Source organism: Odocoileus virginianus, chromosome 1 (assembly GCF_023699985.2).
Source record: "Odocoileus virginianus isolate 20LAN1187 ecotype Illinois chromosome 1, Ovbor_1.2, whole genome shotgun sequence".
Lineage (NCBI taxonomy): Eukaryota > Metazoa > Chordata > Mammalia > Artiodactyla > Cervidae > Odocoileus > Odocoileus virginianus.
Genome location: NC_069674.1, coordinates 63,647,295 through 63,664,364, shown reverse-complemented (window position 1 = coordinate 63,664,364; position 17,070 = coordinate 63,647,295). Strand labels below are relative to the sequence as shown.

Genomic DNA, 17,070 nt, shown 5'->3' with positions numbered 1-17,070 from the left:
AACCATTTATTCGTACCATTTATTACTTCCAAAAACGATGCACAAAAGTTGCAGTTGCTCCACATACTCCATCACTTGGTATCATGTCTCAGATTTTAGACATTCTCGGGAGTGAGTAGTGGTTATCTCATTGTGGTTTCAGTTTGTATTTTCCTGATAACTAGTTATTTTGAACATTTTAATGTCTTATTTAAAGTTCCTAAAATATTTTGGTAAAATGTCTGTTCAGGACTTGTTTTTGTCTTCTAATTATTAAAATTTTAATGTTTTTTAAAATAAAATCTTGGTACAAGTCCCTTGTCATATGTGTATTGTGAATATTTTCTTCTAGTCTATCACTTGAAGCAGAGAAGGCAATGGCACCCACTCCAGTACTCTTGCCTGGAAAATCCCATGGACAGAGGAGCCTGGTGGGCTGCAGTCCATGGGGTCACGAAGAGTCTGACGTAACTGAACAACTTGGCTTCCACTTTTCACTTTCACGCATTGGAGAAGAAAATGGCAACCCGCTCCAGTGTTCTTGCCTGGAGAACCCCAGGGACAGGGGAGCCTGGTGGGCTGCCGTCTATGGGGTCGCACAGAGTCAGACACGACAGAAGCAACTTAGCAGCAGCAGCAGCATGGCTTGAAGAAAGCCTTTTCTCGATAGCTGTCAGAGAACAGAAATTTTAAGTTTTATCTGATTTGTCAGATTTTATGGTTCATGTCTTTTGTATCCTTCCTAAGAAATCCTTGTTTGTTCCAAATATATTCTGAATATATTCTCATATATTTTTTTCCTAGAAGTTTTAAGCTTTAGCTTTTATGTTTAAGTCTATGATTCACTTTAAGTTAATTGTTGCTTTTGGTGTGAAATAAGCACTGAGGTTCATATTTTTCCTTGCCCAAATGCAATTGTTTTAGCAACATTTGTTGAAAAGAATTTCCTTTCCCATTGAATTATCTTGGTGAATTTATTAAAAAGTAATTGCTAATCTATGTGTGGTCTGTCTCTGGACACTATTCTGTTCCATTGCTCTACACTGTATCCTTACATTTCACTGTCTTAAGTAATGTAGCTTTAAGTCTTGAGATGAGGTTATGTACATTTTTTGTTCTTTTTGTTTTGTTTGTTCAGCTTTGTTCTTTTTCATAGCTTGCTGAGAATTTTAAATCGTGAATGGTGTTTAATTTTTGTCAAATGCTTTTTCTTTATCTATTGAAATAATCATATAATATTTTTTCTTTTTTCTGTTGGTGTGGTTACTTAAATTAATTGATCTTTGAATTTTGAGTCAATTTTGTATTTCCAGACAAAACTACTTGGTCTTAATGTGTGTCTTTATCTTGCTACATCTGGTTGCGTATTTGTTGCAAATTTTTGTTTCTCTTGAGACTGAGATATCACAGTTTGCTTATTGTGACATCTTCTATCTTATTTTGCTGTGCTGTGCTCAGTGGTGTCTGACTCTTTGTGATCCCATGGATTGTAGCTCCTCTACATATCAGGCTCCTCTGTCCATAGGATTTTCCAGGCCAGAATGCTGGAGTGGGTTGCAATTTCCTTATCCAGGGGATCTTCCCAATCCAGTGATAGAACCCAAGTCTCTTGCGTCTTCTGCATTGGCAGATTTTGCCCAAACACAATTGCTGATCTGTCCCTGATTCTTTCCTTTTCTTCTATAATTTAATAGCTTCTGTGGATTCTATGTTTCCTGTACCTTACAACCCAAGTGTTTCATGTTGGGATGTTGTTTCCTTACTGATTTTATCTTTCCTTATTGCCTGTTGCAGAAAATCCACAATCTCTTTCAATGTACTTGCTCAAAATTTACCTTAAAAGCTAAGCTTTCACTTTTCGTATCTTACCCTGTTCCCTATGCTCTTGCTCTAGGATTCCTTTATTTGTGTTATATGTAATGACCTTCGTATCTAAGATATTTTCAAATGGATTGTTACTCAAGTTTTAATACTTTAACTTAAATGTTGCCCTTGCCTTCCACAAACCCTATCATCTCCTCAGTACTTTCTGTTATTGGCAGCTCCATACATTTTATTACCCCAATCCAAAAAAACATAATTCTCCTCTCTTGTTCCCTATTTCAGATTCATAACCAAATCTTGACAATCCTGTATTTTAATAATCCCTCAAATCTACTTCCTTTTTTCATTCTCTTTGTCATTGCCTCCAGATGCTCACCATATCTCTCCTGGATTTCTGAAACCAACCTCTAATTGACTTCCTTTGCCATTGCCAGTCTTTTCTTCACACTGCCACTCATTTGATCCACTTGAAAAGCAAATTTACTTTTCTGTTCAAAATTATTTAATGTCCTCTTTTTTTCCTTTAGAATAAAACATGTACAATTCCCAAATTCTTCAAGATTGGTTCCCTGTTAAAGAAATGTCCAAAATGGGCATGAACTGAAAATGAATTCCATATAATTTAGCAAAGTGAAAAACTATAATAACTTCTATGCAATAACCCTAATCAACATTTTCCCAACTATAGCATAACTGAGAATTTCACACCTAGTTTAACACAGCTAAGATGGTAGTTTCCACTTCATTTCCAATATTGTGTGGGCCAGTAATTACATACTCAAAAAACAACTTGTCAAGCAAGATATTAACATTTATTTGGCTCTAAATCTATTTCAGTTTGTTTGATGCAAAAGTTCCATGACACTAAAGGAAAACTCATCTTAATTATATTAACCTACAAAATCAGGCTTTGTTTGATGACATGCTAATGTTTGAAATTAAGCAATTGTTTTAGCTCAAATATCTTTTCACTGCTAACTCATCAACGGGTTCTCCTGAAGTCAGAAATGATCCATTCTTCTTTTGTGCTCCGAAAACCCCTTTAAGATCACACTGATTTTCTTTGCAGTTAATTTATATATATATATATATATATATATATATATATATATATATGTTTCCATTAAAGGTTGAAGTTTTTGAGGCAAAGGCTTAACAATGTCTCATGCAGAATCTAGTTCAAAGATGTAACTTAATAAATATGAGTCAAGTTTATGCAAAGACTAAAAGTATGAGTGTAGACGCAGCTATTGTAGAACATAAACATTACAGGAAGATAACTTGGGAACCTCTATAACGTTATGCTCTGCCTCCTTTCCCTCCAAATCCAGAATCTCATGAATCCAATATATGTCATTATTAGAAATGCAAATAGTAAGGTATAAAAACCTGTTTCTTAGATGTGTGTTAGTTACACTTTGGTACTTGTTTGTATTTATGTAATTTTTACTGAACTATTAGGGAATAATGCTTATGTCTTCCCAAGAAAGCCAATAAAACTTTTATTTTTTTCTCTTTTCTTACACTTCAGATACTTGGTTTTATTTATTCATGTTTTTATTTTTATTTTTTGCTATTGTTGGTTTAACTTTTGTTAGAGAAAATATTTTTTCCTTATTTTAAATTTTGCCTAATAAAAACTGTATGGAGTTAATTAAATCAAGTTTTTTTCATATGAGCAAAGAAATAATTTAATAAGTTTGAAAAACATTTTGCATATGGCTGACATATTTAAAATCTTCTTTTGCTTTTTACTTTAATCTTGGGTATAAGAAAGGCATCATAAAACCCAAGTCTTAACAGATGTATGATCTTCACATGTGGTTTATTAAGCACAGATCACTAATGACCAATATGAAATCATTTCCATTCCTTGTGAAAACTTTGATGAGTAGAAAGTTAGATCATGAGCCAATTGTAGCTTTACCCAAAATGAGAAATTTGTATTTGATACAAGAAATAAATACATAAATTTATTTAATGCATCTACTCTGCTAAATTTGTCTTGAAACTGTTTTCTATCTATATCAGGATCCTCTTTGATAAATTTAATTGTTTAAGCAAATATCATTCTGGTATATTAGTTCAGAGTATTAAACAAGCAAATTAGGTAAGTTCTTACTCAGTATTGGGATGAAACTACAAGATTTAAACTCTCCAGTAAATTTAGAGAACATAGATGCTGACCTCATGGTTTGGGAAATTGTAATTTTATGTCTTTTTTTTTTGGAGGAGATATACTTATTAGCTGAAGTGATTTAGGGCAAGTTCCTACATTGTCTCTGTATTTTTACTTATGAAATGCAGAAACATGTCTGCCTCACCCACACTAGTTAATCCGATAAATAGTTACTTAGCTTTTATTATGGGACATATGGGTTTCCCAGATGGTGCAGTGGTAAAGAATCTGTGTGCCAGTGCCGGAACAACAAGAGACACGGGTTTGATCCTTGGGTTGGGGAGATCCCCTGGAGTAGGATATGGCAGCCCATTCTCGTATTCTTGCCTGAAAAATTTCATGGACAGAGGAGCCTGACAGGCTGTAGTTCATGGGGTCACAGAGTTGGATGTGACCGACTGAACATACACACACGGGACATACACTGTCTGAGGCATTTATATTACATAACAGAAGAGAAACAAATGAGTTAGGAGACACACAGTAAACACAATAGATAAGTCATATAGCATATTAGAAGACAAAAATCAGTAGAAAAAATAGAGATGGTTATAGGCAGAGAAATTTCCTAGTGAGAGGGGTGGGTTCATTGAAGCTTAAAATAGAATTGTCACAGTAAGCTTCATGGAGATGGCATCTGAGAAAAGACTCAAAAGATATAAGGGAGGCAACCACTATCAGGGAACATTCCAGGCTGCGAGATTCACTAGGGCAAAGAATCTGGGTCATGTTTGGTGAGTTGGCAAAATAAGACCTATGAGACTAAAATGGAGTAAGGGGAAGAGTAATAGAAATAAGAGACATAAGGAAGACTGGGGTACAGGTTGGTTATACAACATCTCATAGGCCATTGTAAAAACTGCTTTAATTTTAGGGAGAGATGAGAAGACTTTAATTTTAGGGAGGGTTTGATGAGAAGTTAGAATTGGAGTTTAAAAGGACTGTTCTGACTACTGTCTTGAGAGTATATGATAGGGCAAGAGTAGAAGAAAGGATACTATTGGGGTAATCTGAGAGGGGTAATATTGGCCAGTAGGCCACACTGTCAACCTAAGGTGCTAGTGAAGTTTCTGGTTCAATCACTCCCACAAAGTTGTTGTGTAACCTGAGTGTCCAGAGCTGAAGAGCTTGTGGCTGTTTTGACGAATCAAGTATTAACCTTTGGTAAAAATTCCCCCTCCCAAAATTAAAAACCCCTAAGATGCTAGAACAGGAAGGGGATTGAAGTGCTTAAACTGTAGATATGTTTTCAGTCTGCAGCTAACAGCATCTCCTCATAGACTGGATATAGGATGTGAGAGGAAGTGAAGATGTCAGAGTGGTTCAAGTAATTTGACCTGAACAACAGTAATAATAGAGCTGACATGAGCTCACATAGCGAATTTGCAGGTAGAATAAGTTTTAAGGAGGAACATAAAAAAATTTAGTTTGCATTAAGATTGAGATGTTCATTTACCTTAGAATAATCTAAATTATGCCAAGTCTCAAAATGTCAATGGCTTAACGCATCAGAGGGTTTACTTCTCAGTCATGGTACGCATGAAATATAGGTAGTGAGGGCTCTGCTTCAGACATATACTCAGGGATTTAAAGTTGATGGAATTGCTGCTATATTGTAACTGTATTGGAGATGAATGGTTTCCAGGGTCATGAAACAGGGAAGAGAAGAACCAGAACATATGTTGTGTCTTAATAAATGAACCCAGTGATACAATCTGTCAGGCCCAGAGTGCTACCTAGGATCCTGACAAGCTGTTGTAATTTTGTTGCCTTAGGATTATCATTTCTCCTTGGGAACAAAATTGAATGGCACAGGATTTGTTTTGGTGATTGTGGTGGTGGTGGTGGTGGTAGTATGTGTGTGTGTATTTTATTCATTAATTCAAATTGCAATAAGTGACTAACTCCATGCATTATTGTAACTTTTCTAACTGTTTGGACCTATAAAAACCATATCTCTTAAATTATCAGATGCTGTATGGTAGAATTGCTGTGTTCTTAAAAATCAAGCTATTTTTGCTGTTACAGTTCTAAACATGTCCAAAAATAGTACTAATCGTCGAAGCACAGAATTATCCGGAGTTTTCCATAGTGTAGCAATTTGTACCCAGTTCTGTTCAGTTCAGTCACTCAGTCGTTTCCAACTCCTCGTGACCCCATGAGCCACAGCATGCCAGGCCTCCCTCTCCATCACCAACTCCCGGAGTTTACTCAAAGTCACGTCCATTGAGTTGGTGATGCCATCCAACCATCTCATCCTCTGTCATCCCCTTCTCCTCCTGCCCTCAATCTTTCCCAGCATCAGGGTCTTTTCAAATGAGTCAGCTCTTCACATCAAGTGGCCAAAGTATTGGAGTTTCAGCTTCAACATCAGTCCTTCCAATGAACACCCAGGACTGATCTCCTTTAGGATGGACTGGTTGGATCTCCTTGCAGTCCAAGGGACTCTCAAGAGTCTTCTCCAACACCAGAGTTCAAAAGCATCAATTCTTCGCTGCTCAGCTTTCTTTATGGTCCAACTCTCACATCCATACATGACCACTGGAAAAACCATAGTCTTGACTAGACAGACCTTTGTTGGCAAAATTATGTCTCTGCTTTTTAATATGCTGTCTAGGTTGGTCATAACTTTCCTTCCAAGGAGTAAGTGTCTTTTAATTTCATGGCTGCAGTCACCATCTGCAGTGATTTTGGAGCCCAGAAAGATAAAGTCAGCCACTGTTTCCACTGTTTCCCCATCTATTTGCCATGAAGTGATGGGCCCAGATGCCATGATCTTAGTTTTCTGAATGTTGAGCTTTAAGCCAATTTTTTCACTCTCCTCTTTCACTTGCATGAAGAGGCTCTTTAGTTCTCCTTGCACTTTCTGCCACCCAGAGGAGTGAAGAAAAGATTTCAGAGGGCATATAGTAGCCCACTGCCATCATCTGCATTGCTCAACAAAGGAAAAGACTGTGAAATGGAATTGCCAGCAGAATCCCTCTCTGGTCTTGTTGGCAAGTCTTTTATGTAAAACACAAATAATTAATTTTTCCACTCCAGACCTTTTAACAGGGCAATAGCTTGCAAGCTGCCAAGCTTTATTGGCCAGAATAGAAACAAACATCACTAGGTCATAACACTTATTATTAAACAAGAGCCTCTGCATTCTCTAAATTGAAGATTCTGAATTTTTAATGCATTTGGCTTACTTTCCCATCTTGTATGTCAGGCTTAAATTGGTATGTTGAACATATAGATATTCACAGCATCTTATATTTTCTTACATACTTTAAAAAATCTTATAAACATAAGTAATACATTCCTATGTTTAAAAATAACATATAGAAGAATTTAGAGTTAAAAGCAGCAGTCCCTTGCCCATCTTTTCCTACAGTTATTCTGTTTCTCAGAGGTAGATGTTTTCTTCTCTCTTAAGTGTTCTCATCTTGAACTTCTTTTCTAGTTAACTTCATTTATCTATATACTATGTAATTATCTCTTAATTTTCCACACAGACATTACTGACTTTCTGATAGATGAAGATCAGTCTACACCCTTGCTACCACTACCACCTTCCAGTTTTTTTTTTATTATAGCACTATCTTATGACTTCTGTTAGTTATTTGTGTTTTCTACCAATTATAGACCATCTCTCTAGATTCTTCACTTAATAAAAGAACATTAGTGCCCCTACCCTTGATTTAGTCTCTCCTCCTTATTTCTGCTTCCCAAATTAAGTTATTTATACTGTTAATTTATACATATCAGGTTTAAAAGCATTTGCATTCTGTTCTAGGCCCATAATTAACACCTTTCTGATGTACATTCGGGCTGATTTGAGAATAAACATATTCTGGGCTGTGACTTTTTTTCTGGTCAATTCTACTATTTACTGCATTTCATTTTTCATGTTGTCTGCTGAAAATTCATTGAAAAGTCTTGTTTGCTGATGGTTCATCTCTGGTTGTCTCTGTTTTTGTGTTCCTTTGGTTTAATGCCTTCTTTATTTCTTTACTTTTAATAAGATCTAAGAAGGAAAGAGGATAAGCAAATGTGCTCAGTCTACCATCTTGCACAAGAGGCTACCTTCTTAATTGAATTTTTTCCTGATACATATGCAACCATAGAAAAGGTTGCACCAACAAAAATCTAGCTAAATGTTCATATTTTCAGCAATGTACTATTGGATAAAACATTTTACCCACATTTTCTTTTTGACTTCTGCAGTTTAACATTTCATTATTACTTTAAATTTGGAAGAATAAGGTTCTAATTCAAAACACTCTGAGAAAGCAAATTGGAAAAGCAAATCCACACTTAGGAAAATTTAAAGAAGCCCACTTAAGACCAACCTAGATAGCGTACTAAAAAGCAGAGACATTACTTTGCCAACAAAGGTCCGTCTAGTCAAGGCTATGGTTTTTCCAGTGGTCATGTATGGATGTGAGAGTTGGACTGTGAAGAAAGCTGAGCTCTGAAAAATTGATGCTTTTGAACTCTGGTGTTGGAGAAGACTCTTGAGAGTCCCTTGGACTTCAAGGAGATCCAACCAGTCCATCCTAAAGGAGATCAGTCCTAGGTGTTCACTGGAAGGACTGATGCTGAAGCTGAAACTCCAATACTTTGGCCACCTCATGCGAAGAGTTGACTCATTGTAAAAGACCCTGATGCTGGGAGGGGTTGGGGGCAGGAGGAGAAGGGGACGACAGAGGATGAGACAGCTGGATGGCATCACCAACTCGATAGACATGAGTTTGAGTAAACTCCGGGAGTTGATGATAGATGGGAGGCCTGGTGTGCTGCGATTCATGGGGTCGCAAAGAGTTGGACATGACTGAGCGACTGAACTGAACTGATAAAAACTGACTATCAATTTTAATTGCCTATTTATTTTGACATTTTAAAAATATGTTGAAAACAAAGGTCCTTCCTTTTAAAGTATTAGCATGATATTTTGAGTCTTTATTTATTCTTTTCTAACTATAGTTTATAACACACCTGGCAGGCAACTGCCCTGTTAGATATCTTCATCTGCACTGCAGGATGAGATACTAAAGTGCTTTCCTCTTGTCTGTGTCTTTTGTAAATCATGGTTTACAGTTTCCATAACTCCTTGGAACAAGTAACTGTACAACATAAACATATATTCCTGTTTATTCAGAGTGACAGTTTTGTTATTGCTATATTATGAAAACAATTGTGATTCTAAATAAAATATACTCATAAATTAAAAGCAAGAGATCAACATAACTACAATATAAATACAATCTAAAGTCCCAAGAAGTTTGTTTCACAAAATTCAACTAGTCTGAAACATGTAGCCTACAATAAAGGCAACATCTGCATGATTCATTTCTTAAGTATGTCAAATTTATATCTTCCTATTTTCTTACTGATTTCTGATAGTAGTCTTCTTGGTTATTTTCATTACAATTTTGTGAAGTTCAGGACATGTCTTGATGTGCCAGCTTTATCCTGAACTGTAGGTAATCTTTTGAAAAGCCGACTTCAAAAACAGAGAGGCAGTGCAGCTTAGTGGTGAAGGGTCCTGGCTTGGAAAGCAGACAGTTGGTACCAGTCCCGGCTCATCCTCTTACTGACCAAGTGACCTCAGACACTTGACTTACTCTCTTGAAGCTTGTGAAATGGGAATAATAACAGTATTTACCTTAGAGAACTGCCAAGAGGCTAAAATAAAACAATACATAAAAAACATAGCAAAATGTCCACACTTTTTTTTCCCATTTATTTTTATTAGTTGGAGGCTGATTACTTTACAATATTGTAGTGTTTTTTGCCATACATTGACATGAATCAGCCATGGATTTACTCGTGTTCCCCATCCCGATCCCCCCTCCCACCTCCCTGCCCACACTTATTAAATACACATTGTTAGTTATTTTTGTTCTTAGTAATGATAATTATTTGAAAGTATTAATTCTATCTCAGCACACAGAAATACCCCTTAAGTTTTTGAGGACCCAAAATACATTATTAGGGTAGCCTTTCAATATTAGGAACTTTTCCTGTTTCACTTAATGGGCATGATTTGTATTTTGGGAACTATTTGCTCTAGGTAGAAATATTAAATCCAACTTTAACTTTTCCCCCTTTCAGGAGGTCAGGTTTGTATATAGCTTATTTATATCTAAATCCTGTTTTTATTAAGTTAACTTCATTGATTTAACATGTACATTAGTTTCATAAAGTCTGTTTAATCTTCACTTGACATAGCAAACAAACGTCTACATTTCTAAGAGGCAAGTTTCTGTGGCCCTAACCAGGTAAAGAAGAGAAGATGAGGCAGAGGCAGGAAAATACTAAACACTCAATTAAATTTTGGCTCTGCCATTAACTTTCTTTGTAACTTAAAAGTCAAGACACTTTATTCATCAATTCATGCATATTTATTCTATACAATGTACCGGGTAGAGACACAAATAAAATCCCTTACCTTAAGGAAACGCATAGCTTGGTTTGGAAGGCAGAGCTGGTACAATACCACATATGTGAGTTACGCACACAATGACAATTCATGTATTACCAAATGATACATATGCCTATGTGATGTGTACCAATGTACGTGGTATAATATGTGTAAAATGAAATATGTTTTGCTATATTTTATTAGTTTTTTTTCCATTTTTTAGCTTTTTGTGTATATATCTCACTTGCTATTTGCTGAGTTTCTTTAAATTTATACATTTGACAAAATTTGGAAGATTTCATCATTGTTTCTTGAAATACTTTTACTGCCCAATTATCTTTGTCCCTTCCCTTCTGGGATTACAAATACACACACACACACACACATACACACACAGGAAATCTTTGCTATTCTCCCACAGATATTTAGGGCTCTGTTAAGAGATTTTTCCATTTCTTCAAATTAGAGAATTTCTATTATTTCATATTAAAGTTCACTGACCTCTGTAATTTAGAAGTATTAGATAAATATTAAAGTTAACCTGTCATTTCTAATCTGCTTGAAGTTTCATTTTAGATATGTAGTTTTCACTTCTAGAATTTTCATTTGTTACATTTTTATAGTTTATTTCTCACATAAAATTTGTTATGTTTCTTCATTCATCATAAGCATATTTTTTTAATTTGAGCATAGTTAAACTGCTTACTTTAAAATACGTGTCTGCTGACTCCAAAATCTGGGTGATCTCAAGGTCTATTCCCATTGACTGACATTTTTCTTGAGCCTGGGTCAAGGTTTTTTTGTTTCTTTATAAACCTGGGAGTTCTGGATTGCATTCTGGACTTCACAGAAGCTATGTTCTAGATACTCTGAGATTCTCGTATAGTTTTTCAGAAGATGTTCAATTTTTGGTTTTAGCAGGCAATAAACTTGGCTAGATTCATACTTCTAACCCTGTCTCTCCTGTTATGGATAACAGTTAAAGTATCTATTTAGTTCAGTTGCTCAGTTGTGTCCAACTCTTCACACCCCCATGGACTGCAGCACAGCAGGTTTCCCTGTCCTTCACCGTCTCCTGGAGTTTGCTCAAATTCATGTCCATTGAATTAGTGATGCCATCCAACCATCTCATCCTCTGTTGTCCACTTCTCCTCCTGACTTCAATCTTTCCTTATTTAGCCCTAATCGAGCTGCTTGCAGTCTGCACTATGTTTATATAGTACAGGATTCAGCCAGACATTTGGGTATAGTTTCAGTTCAGTTCAGTTCAGTCACTCAGTTGTGTCTAACTCTGCGACCCCATGAACCGCAGCACTCCAGGCCTCCCTGTCCATCACCAACTCCCAGAGTTTACCCAAACTCATGTCCATTGAGTCAGTGATGCCATCCAACCATCTCATCCTCTGTCACCCCTTCTCCTCCTGCCCTCAATCTTTCCCAGCATCAGGGTCTTTTCAAATGAGTCAACTCTTCGCATCAGGTGGCCAAAGTATTGGAGTTTCAGCTTCAACATCAGTCCTTCCAATGAACACCCAGGACTGATCTTTAGGATGGGCTGGTTGGAACTCCTTGAAGTCCAAGGGACTCTCAAAGGTCTCCTCCAATACCACAGTTCAAAAGCATCAATTCTTGGGCGCTCAGCTTTCTTTATAGTCCAACTCTAACATCCATACTTGACTACTGGAAAAACCATAGCCTTGACTAGATGGACCTTTGTTGACAAAGTAATGTCTCTGCTTTTTAATATGCTAGGTTGGTCATAACTTTCCTTCCAAGGAGTAAGCGTCTTTTAATTTCATGGCTGCAGTCACCATCTGCAATGATTTTGGAGCCCCCAAAAATAAAGTCAGCCACTGTTTTCACTGTTTCCCCATCTATTTGCCATGAAGTGATGGGACTGGATGCCATGATCTTAGTTTTCTGAATGTTGAGGTTTAAGCCAACTTTTTCACTCTCTTCTTTCAGTTTCATCAGCAGGCTCTTTAGTTCTTCTTCACTTTCTGCCATAAGGGTGGTGTCATCTGCATATCTGAGGTTATTGATATTTCTCCCAGAAATCTTGATTCCAGCTTGTGCTTCCTCCAGCCCAGCGTTTCTCATGAGGTACTCTGCATATAAGTTAAATAAGCAGGGTGACAATATACAGCCTTGACATATGCCTTTTCCTATTTGGAACCAGTCTGTTGTTCCATGTCCAGTTCTAACTGTTGCTTCCTGACCTGCATACAGGTTTCTTAAGAGGCAGGTCAAGTGGTCTGGTATTCCCATCTGTTTCAGAATTTTCCAGAGTTTATTGTGATCCACACAGTCAAAGGCTTTGGCATAGTCAATAAAGCAGAAATAGATGTTTTTCTGGAACTCTCTTGCTTTTTTGATTATCCTGCGAATGGATCCTTAGAAAAGGCAGAGGAACCAGAGATCAAATTGCCAAGATTTTCTGGGTAGAGTTTATGAACAGGATTTGGAGCTCTCACCCTCTTTCTCTCTCCTTTTTAGAACTTACCACTCACTTACCAGCTTCTGTGGTTGCCTGCACTCTGTCCTCTCATCTTTACACCAGAAAGACCATTGAAATCTATGTGAGTTCTAGGCATCCAACATTGAGCCACACTGGGTCCTCCTCTCAGATAAAAAATGGAAAATCCAACCAGTACTGATATCTTCTTTGTATAGATCCTCTGCCTTTGCTTATTCTCCAGTATTTTCAAGCAGTTATTTTGTGTGTGTGTGGTTTTTTCCCAGAGTGTATAGTTGTTGCCTCAGGCGATTGCTCCCTAGCCATTACCAGAAATGGAATCTTTGATTTGTATTTTCATACTTAGAACTAGAGTAATTAATTTGCTTTTATTATTAACATTGTACTCAATGAGTAAGCAGCAAATTCTTTGTGTTCAATTTATCTGTTTTATAAGTACTGAGTAAATCCTTTACAAATGGTCTGCTGCTATAAATCTAGAAATGTCACAATAATTAGGGTTAGTTGATTTAAATATTTACCTATATCTGTGCTGGGTGTTGTAGTATGCTGTAATTTAAGAGTGACACAAAGTACTTAAACTTGCCTCTAAAAATTTTATTTCTTTGGAGTAATGTAGAGTGATGGAAGATGTTTGTTTTTAATATATGACTTCAGTGTTCTGTTTATTGGGTGCTTCCGTGGTGGTTTAGATGGTAAAGAATTTGTCTGCAATGCAGGAGATACGGGTTCCTGGGTTGGGAGGATCCCCTGAAGAAAGGAATGGCAACTCACTCCAGTATTCTTGCCTGGAGAATTTCATGGACAGAGGAAGCTGGCAAACTATAGTTCGTGGGGTCACAAAGAGTCAGACACCACTGAGTGACTAACACACACACACACATGCTGTTTGTTTATATCATTCTGTAGGTTTGCTACAGATTTCTGTTTTGTCTAAAACAGTAGCCATAGCACATGTGACTACTTAAACTTTTAAAAAGTAAAGTGAAAGTCCAGTTCCTCACTTACACCTCCCACATTCCAAATACTCAGTAAGCACATGTGACTAGAGGCTACTGTATTAGACACAGAAAAATAAAACATTTTCATCATTTGAAAAGGCTCTGTTACTTAACACTGTTCAACAAAGTGCTGCTCTATGAACAGACAGAACATATTTACTCGGAATTATATTTGTTCAGTGGGTCACGTCTGAAATCCACAGTTGTAGAACCCATTTCTAGTTGGAGTCCTCTCTTGATGGACACAGATGTTTACCCTTTGTGTCACTTTGGCTCTTCTTTCCCTTCACGGGTTGACGAACTGCGTAGATCACTGCTTGTTCCTGTGAAATGTCTCTGTAGTTTAAAGCCAGTGCTAGCTTGTATGGCTTAACTATACTCTAGGCCCTGTGATCAGTACTTTATCTGTATTATCTCATTGAATCATTATAACAGCTTCATGTTATAGGTGCTCTAAGTCTGTCCATTTTACTGGTGAGGAAGTCAAGACAGGGAAACTAAGTAACTTGCTCACAGTCTCATAATAGGTGACAAGTGAAACCAGGATTTAGTTGTGGAAGAATAAAGGAAGTGGAAGAATATATATATTTTATATTCCCTGTGAGAAACTTTCTGAATATTAAAATTTAGAGATGACATTGTTTTACTTTCATGAATAGAAATGAAGCACAAAAGGATTACAGAGAAATTAGTCATATCTTTTCAGACTCATATAAAAAAAATTCGGTTATGTGTCACTCCTTAGTCACATAAATTCCTGATCTAGGAGTGTTTGTGGAAAATATTTATACTCCCTCCACTTTTTCAGCTCTCCCAGAAGCCAAATTTCTTTTCAAATTACCAGCTTCTAGATCACAGAGTATCTTTTTAATTCTGACCCATATTATTCTTCAGGCCCTTTAAAAATTCTTTTGAGAGTTTAATTTTTGGTTTGCTTTTATTTACTATTTAAAGATGATTAACATTTTGCTATCTCATATCAAATGCACATTTCTACATTTTAAAGTTCTTTCTTCTACATAAAAGAATTTTTTAACCAAGTTAATTTATTTTCATTTAGGAGGTTTCATCATTTTATTAGCATGTATTGATTCTATTTTTTTTAATTGATCGCTCCTCCAACCATTAACCTTTCTTGTTCTCACTAACATTACATGAAAAACGTCCTACTGGTTTTGAACTCTTAAATTTAATGTTAGGGTAAAAGTTTCCTTTTTTATGGAAATGATCCATGCAAGAGAGGAAGCATGATGATCACAGTGCTGAAGTTGGAGCACAGAACCACTTTCTTGCCTTTTTCTGTCTCCCAAACACTATGCCCCTCTTGCTACCACTACATGTGTCTTGGTATCAACTCAGGTTTCATCAGCCTTCTTTGTAAACAGAATGGACTTGACTGACCACTTAAAGCTCTTTTAGATCAATATTTGTAATAAAAGAATAATACATGTAAAATATATTAGGCCCAGAAAGGAAAGCTTTACATAATTATTATGACATACTTTTCCTTAGATATGAGTAGAAAGAAAACCTCTAAAAGATTCAGAAAGATATTAATAAAGAGTATTTAATAAAATTTTATAAAATACTGAAAAATCTGATTATAGTTAAAAATACAAGTAAAAAAAGTTTTTATAGTGGCCTGGCCTTTGGTTTAAAGTAAATGAATTGAACTTGTCCCTATCATCAAAATGTTCTTTGTTTATTCCATAGCCATCATATAAAAGTCTGCAGGGAAATCCTGTAGGTTCAAATCATTTAATTCTACTTATTTTTATTTAGAGACAAAATCAGGAGAGCCCTCACAATTCCATCGTGAACCACAAGAACAATAGTTTCAGAAACATGCAAATTTCCTTTGATATTAAGCTGCAAGGAGCTCTTTGAGAGAACTTCCCAGCCATACTTATTTTGGAGATGCAGCCCGATAATTATACACATGTGGCAGAAACAGGAAGGCCTAATTTCCTCAGCATTTTTCCACTCTGCTTTTCAAAGGGAATGTGAACATATTTTTGTTAAAGGATGGGATTCCCTGGGTTTCCTAAAAGTTGAAATTAGTTACTCCTCATTAAAGTGTTATATTTTCCTCCCTGGATGGAGCACCTGTGCTTCTGCTAACTTATTTTTTTTTAATTCAAAGGAAGTTTTTAATGATTACCTAATGAATGAGCATATTAATCTGTAACATTGTAGTAGATTTTTGTGAGGTTCACTGTAAATCAATTTATTACTTATTGAAAAAGCCAAAGGAAAAAGTACATTAAACAGAAAACTAGAGGAATCAATCATTACTCTATTTAGAAATGAATTTCTACATCAAAGTAGCATCACCCAATTTAGAATGATTTGTGAATTTCTTCTTTTTCTTTTTACTTCTTTGTATTTTACCTTAGTCAATAATACTTGTCATTTGTATGACAAGTATTATTATTGTGTGACAAAGAAAATGAAGCATTTACCTATCTCATTTTATTATAAAAATATTGTATCACTATGCTTACACCTGTAACTAATACAGTAAATCAACTATATTTCAATAAAAAAGAGTATTGTAGCATTATTTATGATTACACAAACCTGCATTTATTTACAGATCGTCTTTTATTTACAGAATTTCAGCTTTCTCTGAAGCACACAAGTTCCTCATGGCATATGTGAACCAGCAAACTGAGGATGGTTGTTACCAACAGATGGAGGAGTGGATAGTAGATAGGGAGCCCCAGTGCTCTCTACACACCTCATTTTGAGTGTATCAGCCTTCAGAGATATGGTGAGTTATCACAAAATTGCTTAGAGATCCATATATCTTTGGGCTATAAACTTCTAAATTTTAATAACCTCTTCAATGAATCTTTAAAATCACTTCTTACTGGAACTCTTCTGGTAAAATAGCATTTATCTCTAGATAATTCTTACAAAATATGAAATAATCAAGATGTCTAAAAAATTAGCATCTTTAGTTAATTATAAAAAAGAAAGTCTGAAATTAAACCGATAATTATCTAATTATAATTGTATATTTAGAAATTATATACATTATATATATAATATGTTGTATACTGTATATTACTTTTTAATGATAAAGACAATATATTATACTACTATGTAGTACAATCAGCAACATAGGTTATTACTTTGATTTTAATTTTTTTGTGAGGCTATATACAACTAAAAATGATGATAAAAAACTCTGGAAAGT

At 35.7% G+C, this 17,070-nt stretch overlaps 1 long non-coding RNA gene across 1 annotated transcript in view; it reads left to right on the top strand.

The window, feature by feature from the left end:
- LOC139036760 (uncharacterized) overlaps positions 1 to 16,635 on the top strand; it is a 234,377-nt gene extending 217,742 nt beyond the window's left edge. Inside the window, exon 3 of the long non-coding RNA XR_011489620.1 lies at positions 16,483 to 16,635. This is a non-coding gene — a long non-coding RNA (uncharacterized lncRNA). The remainder of the gene's footprint in view (positions 1 to 16,482) is intronic.
- The last annotated feature ends 435 nt before the right edge of the window (positions 16,636 to 17,070 follow it).